The sequence below is a fragment of the Antechinus flavipes genome, chromosome 4 (assembly GCF_016432865.1).
Source record: "Antechinus flavipes isolate AdamAnt ecotype Samford, QLD, Australia chromosome 4, AdamAnt_v2, whole genome shotgun sequence".
In the NCBI taxonomy this organism is placed as follows: domain Eukaryota; kingdom Metazoa; phylum Chordata; class Mammalia; order Dasyuromorphia; family Dasyuridae; genus Antechinus; species Antechinus flavipes.
The window spans coordinates 261,100,022-261,110,093 of NC_067401.1; the positions used below are offsets into that span (position 1 = coordinate 261,100,022).

Consider the following 10,072-nt stretch of genomic DNA (forward strand, 5'->3'; position numbering starts at 1 on the left):
GTTCTAGATTTAGAGCAGATATACATTTTAGAGGTCTTTCTTACTGTATATCCACTATGTGTATCCATGCTGCCTTGTCAAGGAGTTAGAACTCCAGGGTTCCATTTCTTTTTTTTTAAATTTTAAAAATTTTTATTAAAGCTTTTTATTTTCAAAACATATGCATACTCCCTTGCAAAACCTTATTTTCCAAATTTTCCCCTCCCTTTTCTTCACCTCCTCCCCTAGATGGCAAATAATCCAAAAAAAATATTAAACATATGCATTTCTTCTATACATATTTCTACAATTATCATGCTGCACAAGAAAAATCAATCAAAAAGGGAAAAATGAGAAAGAAAACAAATTGCAAGCAAACAACAAAAAAATATGGAATGTTTAACGAATTTGTGTGTCAAATTTGTGCAGGGACCATGTTAATCTTTTCTGTATCATTCCAATTTTAGTGTATATGCTGCTGAAGTGAATACCAGAGTTCCATTTCTATCTTTTACTGACTACATGCCCCTTCATAAAGTCACTTCATAAACTGTCTCTGAACTTTAGTTTTCTCATATATACAATGTGGATAATAATATTTGCACTATAGAGTTGTTCTGAAAAAGAGACTTGGTAATATTAAAGAAATCTATGTATATAATTAGTTATTTCATTCTTTCAAGCTAGCTATATCACTGCTCGATCTATGCTTGCAAAATGTCAAAGAAAAATGAAAAGGTCCTACATGTATAAAAATATGTACAGTAACTCTTCTTGTACTGACAAAAAGCTGGGGGGAAAAGGGAATGGCCTTTTAATTGGGGAATGGCTTATAGTTATGAGTGTAATAGAATGTTATTGTTGATTGTTGTTCTTCATTCTTGAAGAGGACCAAAATAACATCATTATGTTAGTCAAGTTACATTGTATTGGACTGCAGCTGATCAAAACAATATGATTTTGTAGTGCTCTGCCATAGGTCAGCTACAAATAGTCCATATAAACAATTGGGGTAGCTTTTCTAAGTTTGCACATCTCACATTTCTTTTGAGCTAATTAAATTCTGCTTTGCTCATAGAGCACAGCACCTTATCTGATGAGGGCACTTCATGCTAGGCGGTCCTGTGCCAGTATCTTCCATGTTATACAATCAATTCTAAAGTTCTTAAGAGAAACCTTGAGAATTCCCTTGCATTGCTTTTTCTGATCACCTTATGAGCACTTGCCCTATGTGATTTCTCCATAAAATAATTTTTTTGGCAAGTGTACATTTGACATTCAAACAATGTGGCCAGCTCAGTAGATTTGTGCTGTAAGAAATGAGGAGGCAGATGATTTCACAAATATGGAACAACTTGTATGCATTGTGAGCAGAAACAGAATAATTTATAGTACCAACATTATAAAAATAAATAATCTTAAAGACATGTATAAGCTGATGAAGAATGAAATGAACAGAACAAGGAAAGCAGTTTATGTAATAACAATGCACGAATGAACAACTTTGAAAGCTTTATAATGAGAGAACTTTAGTTCAAATACCTGTATTACCTCTCATTATCTGTATAACCTATTAGTGTGATTCATTATAGTAGTTAAAATATAGTTTCTCTGTGAGTTTAGGGAGTTTTAAATGAGATTCGATCACTTTCTTCTACTTTCAATTTTTATATCTGATAGCAAATGCCTCTCTAAATGAATAATTATATAATAATTTAGCCTTTTCTCTAGAAAGTGTACAATTAATCTTAGATGTCCCAAAGAGATTTAATAGCTGGACATGTCAGATTGGGTATGGAGTGGGGCTATGGTTGGAGCATCCAAATCTGTATATAGATCGGAGTAATGGTATGTACCCCCTTAAGGTGATTTTGTATCTTTTCCTATTGTACGGTGTAAGTTCTATCTCTCTAATAGATATTCTTTCTTTTTAGGGGTTCTTTAACAGGGATTGTTAGGGAGTAAGATATTACCTATGACCTATTTTCAGATCTGTCCTTTGGGATCTTTAAGTTTAGTAAATAAATAATTAAGGGATATGAGAATATGGGGTGGAATGTTTCCTCATTTACTCAACTTTGATTAACAAGGCAGGGTATGGAAGGTCTTATCTATTTTTTTTATTATAGCTTTTTATTGACAAAACATATGCATAGGAAATTTTTCAACACTGACCCTTGCAAACACTTCTGTTCCAACTTTTCTCCTCCTTCCTCCTACTCCCTCCCCTAGATGGCAGGCAGTCCCATACATGTTAAACATGTTAAAGTATATGTTAAATGCAATATATGTATACATATTTATATAGTTAACTTGTTGTACAAGAAAAATTGGATTTAGAAAGAAGGTAAAGATAAGGTAAAGATAACCAGGGAAGAAAACAAAAATGAAAGCAAACAACAATAGAAAAAGTTCAAATGCTATATTGTGGTCCACACTCATTTCCCAGTATTCTTACGCTGGGTATAGCTGGTTCTGTTCATCACTGATCAATTGGAACTGATTTAGATCCTTTCATTGTTGAAGAGAGCCACATCCTTCAGAATTGATCCCCATATAGTATTGTTGTTGAAGTGTATAATGATCTCCTGGTCCTGCTCATTTCACTCAACATCAGTTCATGTAAGTCTTGCCAGGTCTCTCTGTGTTCATCCTGCTGGTCATTTCTTACAGAACAATAATATTCCATAACATTCATATACCATAATTTACTCATCCATTCTCCAATTGATGGGCATCCATTCAATTTCCAGTTTCTAGCCACTACGAAAAGGGCTGCCACAAACATTTTTGTACCTACAGGTCCCTTTCTGAAAGGTCTAATCTGTAACTCCATGTGCCATGAGCCTCCGGGACCCAGATGAACACATCTTTTTTTTTTTTCTTTCCTTTTTTTTTTTTCATTTTGCTGAGGCAATTGGGGTTAAGTGACTTACCCAGGGTCACACAACTAGGAAGTGTTAAGTGTCTGAGGTCAGATTTGAACTCAGGTCCTCCTGAATTCAGAGCTGGTGCTCTATCCACTCTGCACCACCTAGCTGCCCCCATCTTTTTTTTTTTTTAATTAAATTTTTTTCTTATCTATAACCCCAGGTGCCATGGACTTCTGGGGTCTCAGAGATTCAGATGAACAAATTTTTTTAAATTAATTTTTTTCTGAATTTAACAAACATCAAATAAAATAGGCATTTAAAATGGACATTTCTGGGAAGGAGAAAGGGTGAATCATTGTGAAAATAAAATTTAATTTAAAAATGATTATTTTCTTATGCATAATTTTCTTACACATAATATTGTACATGAAATTGCCGGGCTCTATTATGTTCTTTTTATCAATCAATAAACATTAATTAAGTCACTACTATGTGTTAGGTACTGTATTAAGCACTATAACCTGTAGCCAACTTGTCTAGGCTTCTTTCTATACTTCTCTTGTTTCTCTTTTCTGAATTCAAAAAACTGATACCTCAATGACTTTCATTTCTCCTCCTCCTCTTTCTACCTTCTCCTTCTCTTCTTCCTTCTCCCTTTTCTTCTTTTCCTCCTCCTCCTCTTTCTCCTTTTCCTTATCCTCCCCCTCCCCCTATTGCCCCCTGCCCAATGGGGAATAAAAATAGAAAGAAAATGAAAAATCTTGTAAGAAATATGCAGTCAAGCAAAACAAATCCCTACATTGATTGTATTTGAAAAATGTAAATTTTTACTTAAATGTACCCTCCACGGGGTGGGGGAGGGGGGGACAGCTGGTTTTAACTGTGAAAGTAAAAGAAAGCAAGAAACAATTCAAATAATGAAGATAGTCAATTAATATGAATGCAAGTCCTTCTTCACAATTGCTAGTGAGAGAAGAAAGCCTTTTGAGTGAAAATCACAAGCCTCATGGAAGTGTTTATCACATTTCCCATTTTGTGATCATATTAGAAAATACTCAGATTCTGTAGGGCAGAAGAAATATATAATAGGTTCTGATATGCAAAGAGCCTAACAAGAGGAGGAATAAACCTTCATAAATAATAAAGCTGTTTGCAATTGTGTGTGTATGCATTTATATATTCCATAGCAAGCAATATCAGTTCATTTGTATTCCTCAGAGGAAGAATGGCACTTGCAATTACAGTATTCTAAGAAGCAAACATATATTGTCATGCACATAATAAGAAGAGTCATTTAAAAAAAAAAAACCAAAACAATAAGCTAGAAACTGTGAAATGAATTGTGGCAGCCATAGTTTAAAGAGACTTACATCATTTGGGAAACATTTTATTTATTTTTGAAATTGTTAATAGTATTTTATTTTTTTCCCCAAATGCATGTAAAGATAGTTTTCAACATTCATTTTTGCAAAATTTTGTGTTCCAGTTTTTCTTTTTTTTCCTTTCTTTTACCTTCTTCCTCTTCAAGACAGCAAGCAGTCTAATGTAGGTTAAATATGTATAATTTTTAAACATAATTCCACATTTATCATGTTATCATATACAATGTTCTCTTGATTTTACTCACTTCACTCAGCATCAGTTTATGTAATTTTTTTCAGGCTTTTTTGAAATTAGCCTGCTCATCATTTCTTATAAAACAATAATATTCCATTACATCATTCCCCAACTGAGGGGCCACTACAAAAAAAGAGCTGCTACAAACATTTTTGCAATGTGGATCCTTTTCTCTCTTTAATGATTTTTTTGAGATACGGACCCAATAGAGGCACTACTAGATCAAAGAGTATGAATGTTTTATAGCCCTTTGGGCATAGTTTCAAATTACTCTCTAGAATGGTTGGATCATTTCACAACGACACCAACTATGCATTAGTGTCCCAATTTTCCCACATCCCCTCCAACATTGGTCATTATCATTTCCTGTCATCTTAGCCAGTTTGAGAGGTGTGAAGTGGTACCTCAAAGTTGTCTTAATTTTCATTCTCTAATCAAGAATAATTTAGAGCATTTTTTTCATATGACTAGAAATGGTTTTAATTTCTTCATCTGTAAATCTTCTGTTTATATCCTTTGACCATTTATCAATTGGTGAGCAAAAATTATTTTATTTCTAGTTGGAATAAAACTCTCAAGGTCTCTTTTGCTTCTAAATCCAAGATTTTATTACTATATGTTTGTCATCTCAGGAACAGCCCAGCTCAGTTCAGAGGCACTTACCATCTGAAAGTTGACTGCTAGCAAGTCATGAAGTAAGTCAACTTAAGGCAAAGATATGTATATATACATACATACATACACATATGTGTTTATGTATACATATATTTATTTATTTGTGTGTGTGTGTATAGAGAGAAACAACAAGAGAATACATGTATATGTTGTATATATTGTCTCCATATATTTACTCAGATATTGTGTAGCATGAGGTAGATTTTAGAACTTTATATACTGAACATATCACATTGTGCCATATCACAATAAAAAAGACAGGCTTAGGCAGTAGATAGCACTAATATTAATGCTTTTTTATTACTGTCTCATAGAAAAAAATATACCACTGTTCTTTTTGTTCTTGCTGGTTGATGGCCGTTTTGCCAGTGAAAATTTTAAGCTAGCAATACATGGTAGGTATTTTTTTCCTACAGAAATACCCTCTTAACTTGATACTAAATACTCTTTGGGAGTATTCCTTCAGGCAGAAGAAGGTCTGGACTCTCTGTCAAACCAGTCAGCCTCTGTTGGCAAGGATCCAAATAATTAAAATTACAGATCACCCAAGGGATTCTGAAAAGATCATGGTTAACATAACTAGGTTACTATATATTACCACTTAAGAATTACACAGAAGTAATAAGGTAAAAGACAGTATCTAAAACATCAAAAGGAGGTAAGCTGGTCACATAATTGAGAGCAAGGGATAGTCACTGGTATCCCACATTAATGCCCTCACAAAGTCAAGAGATCCAGATATAGGCTTGTGACACCTCCAGATGAACCTTGTGGATCTGCATTTATGGATGCAAATTACTCACAAGAGGGAGATTATACACCCAGTGAAGTATGCTCTCAAATGTGCTGACTTTATTTTTTGCTTTTTTATCTATTATTCTTGGTCTTTCCCTCTCTCCTTGTCCTTGGCTTCCCCATACTGCTGCAGTTGGTCATTTGCCCGTTCCCTGTTTTGTCTTTTGTCTCTATGGTTTTTTCCCTCTCATATTATATTCTTGAAGTCCAGAAGTTAATAATCAACAAACATTATTAAGCACCTACTAAGTTCCAGACATTGTGTTAAATACAAGATAAATACAAAGAAAGTCAATATGGTCTTTCCCTTCAAGGAATTATAGAGGAAACAATGTATAAAAAGAAACTGAAAAAGGTAGGGAAGTATACCTGGCTCTGGAGCAAGATGAAGATCTGTAACTGAGGTAGGCAATTTTGAGATGACTGACCTTGATCCCCTCCTTAAGTGGAACATCTGGAAGGAGCTATCCAATGTTTACCCTCTATCCCAGGGGTCCTCAAACTACAGCCAGCGAGCCAGATGCAGCAGCTGAGGACGTTTATCCCCCTTACCCAGGGCTATGAAGTTTCTTTATTTAAAGGCCCACAAAACAAAGTTTTTGTTTTTGCTATAGTCCGGCCCTCCAACAGTCTGAGGGACAATGAACTGGCTCCCTATTTAAAAAGTTTGAGGACCCCTGCTCTATCCTTTCCAATTGGAGGGAGGAGCCCCAGGGTCAGAGCTGTACTGAGAAGGTATGAGTTCAGAGTTAATATCATCTTGTAAGATTAAGCAGTTGTAGTATGGTGGAAAGGACACCAAGTTTGGAGTTAGGATATTTAGGGGTTCAAGTCCTAGTTCTGCCACTTAAGCAAGCCATTTCACCTGTTAAGAACCTTAGTTTACTATTCTGTAAAATGGGAATAATAATAAAAATATAAAATGGGAACAATAATGTTTTTATACTATATCTCACTTAGTTATCAATGTCAAATAAGGTAATGTATATGAGGTATCTTTTTGACTTTTAAAATCGTTGATTTTTATTGATGCCTTATGTTTTCAAATGAAATTCATATCCTATTCCCCTGAAAACCTTTATTGTAACAGAGGTTAAAAAAAATAAACAATTTAGAATTATGTCTGTCTAGCCATCCATCCATAATCCTACATCTCTCAGTAAAGAGGGAGAGAAGTGCCTAGGGAATTTTTCAACTCTTATGGATCAATATGGCCCCTTTGATTACATATAATTGTCTTATTGGTATTTTCATTTAGGTTGCTTTGGTCACGTATATTTTCCTGGTTCTCTTTATTCTTTATCATTTAATAAGTCATTTTATATGAAGACTTCTTCATTTAAGATTGGAATTTTTCATATTTGCTATAACTTCTAATGCAGTAATATTCTCTTATGTTAATGGACCACAATTCATTTATCCATTCCCTAATCAATAGGTAAATTCTTGGTTTTTAGTTCTTTGCTGTCACAAAAAAATTACTTTGCTGTAAGACCTTTTCTTCTTCTTTGACTTCCTTAGAATATTTACTCAGTTGTGGAATTTCTGGGTAAAAGGATAGCACTTAACAATGCTTTATTTATCTAACTATGCTTTAGGTGGAGTTACAAATAGAAACAAACAAGACAGTCCCTGTCTTCAAAGAGCTTATACTCTAATGGAGTAATATAAGATATAAAGGGGTGCTGGAAGGGTGAGGGAATATGCATATTTGGCATCATGATGAGGAGATGGCCAGGAAGAATTATTGTTGCCAAAAATCACTTTTAGAACTCATAACATGCTATAATAGGGAATAGAATTTTGAGTTGGAAAAGTCCATAGCCATCATCAACTAGATGAAAGGTTCTTTATCGTTTTTATGTGTGTCATGGGTCTTGTAGTCTTTTAATTTGTAGTCTTTAAATCCTGTGGACCCCTTTTAAGGATGAAGATTTTTAAATGCATAAAATTAAATCCACAAGGTTACAAAAGAACCCAATTATGTTAAAATAAGATGTAATTTTCCTCATCCATTTTATTTTAATGCCCCCTTTCCCTAAAATCTGTCCACAAACCCCAGATTAAGAACACTCTGTCATAGATTAATTTTCATTTTACAGATGAGGAAACTGAGTCATAGAGAAATTTAAGTTACTTGTCTAGGATTATACAAAAAGTAAATGGCAGTCAGCATTTTAATCTTGACCTTTTGACTCCAAATCTTTCTACTATATAATTTGGTATTGTTACTTATACTTTGATATTCTTTCTTGCCTTAGATTTAATTCAGCAAACACTAAGCAATTGTCACGTGCATTGCACTGTGGTAGGCTCTGGGAATATCCTGTTCTTCCTACTTTGTTTTCTCTGTCCCTCTCCATTCTTTCTCTTCTGGTCTTTGCTTCTCAGCCAAGTTTTAAAACTAAAAAACTATAAAAATATGGAAACAGAACTCCAGTGAGTCCTGTGTAATTGGGCCATGAAACCACTGCACTAAATTACTGTCAACTGCTATAAGCAGAATCATCAGTCCGGTCTATCTAATGGCTTAAAAAACCCACATCCTATTTCTTTTAAAACTTGGAATAGAGCATCTGGTATCCTTTTCTTCGATTTTAATATCCTGTATTAGTGAATAATATGTAAGTTGTCAAACAAGAACAGCAACTGAAGGAGTCGGGATTTTGCTGCTGCTGTTGTTAGATTTTTTTGGGGGGGTGATTGCTTTTCTTTTTTGTTATTGTGGTTGTGTTTTTTGTTTTTGTTATTCACTACATATTTTTTCACTGTCAATGGTGGGGGATCCTTTGTTATGGTGAAAAACCTGAAAGGACAACCTAAAGGTTTTTAAAGGAAAATATTATTTTGTACTCAGTGAGTCTTTCTGATATTTTTGATATTTGTAGGATAACTGTGTGCTACTATTCCTGAATATTACCATTTTGCAAAGAAATTGTATTGTTACAAAGAATGGAGAGCTAAAAAGATGCTATTGCGATTTCTTACTTGGAGGTTACATGTAATGTATTCTAGTATCAGCCAGAAAGCCACAATTGATTTGGCAATAGAAAGACTGCCGCTGATGGTGAAATACCATTACTACAACTTCTTCCTCCTTTTTTGGAGGTCTATAAATTGGTAACCTTTGAAGTTGTTCATTTTTGTTTGTTTTTAAGAGATTCAGAGACAGATTCTTGTGCTAATTCTAATATTAGCAATACGTGTGAGTGGTAATCTTCCTTGCTCATATTCTGATTGTAGGAAACAGAAAGAGCAAGTTCAGGAAATCTGCAGTGGTTCTGGAATGGGGCTTGGCAGACACAGGGTTCTGAGTATGATCGAAGAGGTTTAATTGATATCAGCGTATCAAAAATTTTCAGCAGCTTCTTTATGGTTTGCCACCAGAAAGCCACAAGGACCTTTTAGTCTTTATTGTGTTTCCCCTAGTGCAAGAATCCTTAACATTTGTTGTGTTGTGGACTTTTAGTCTTTATTGTGTTTCCCCTAGTGCAAGAATCCTTAACATTTGTTGTGTTGTGGACCAGTTGTGGATCCCTTCTCAGAACCATGTTTGTAAATAATTGAAAGAAATGATAAATTTCTAGAAGTTATTGAAAATAAAGATGAAATTTTCTCCTCATCTGTCAACTCTGGGTTAAGGACCTGTATTCAATATGCTACCATATTGACAATTCTTTTTCTTTAAAGAAATGTATATAAATTGATTGTTGTCTATAAAAACCAGTAATGTGTAGGCTAGGATTCCTATGGGCTGTATATTGACTTAGAAATTCACATACTAACATTATCTATGTTTTGTTGTATTTTTAATTTATTTTGTTAAATCTTTCCCAATTGTATTTTAATCTGGTACAAATTGAAGTGGAGAATGTTGTGCATAATGTGAACCCCTGAGTCAGACATTTGCTGTAGCAGGTCATAGATGCACTTGAGGGACCATTTTGCCTTAAAAGCCTAAGTTAACTGAGGCAGCATGACATAGAGGAAAGAACTCTGCATGTAAAGACCTCTCTTAATAGCTTGTTGATCAGAACCATTCTCTAATCTTGGTTGACCAGAGTTGAACATAACAGATTAGAGAGAAGTGAGACAGGAATCAAACAAAAGTTTAATTTTAAAGTGAAAAACAG

At 34.2% G+C, this 10,072-nt stretch overlaps 1 non-coding gene across 1 annotated transcript; it reads right to left on the reverse strand.

Annotated features, from left to right (window-relative positions):
- Positions 1-363: 363 nt before the first annotated feature.
- On the reverse strand, positions 364-468 carry LOC127563551 (U6 spliceosomal RNA). Its single transcript, XR_007954005.1, has one exon. It is a non-coding gene; the product is annotated as a U6 spliceosomal RNA (small nuclear RNA).
- Positions 469-10,072: the final 9,604 nt, after the last annotated feature.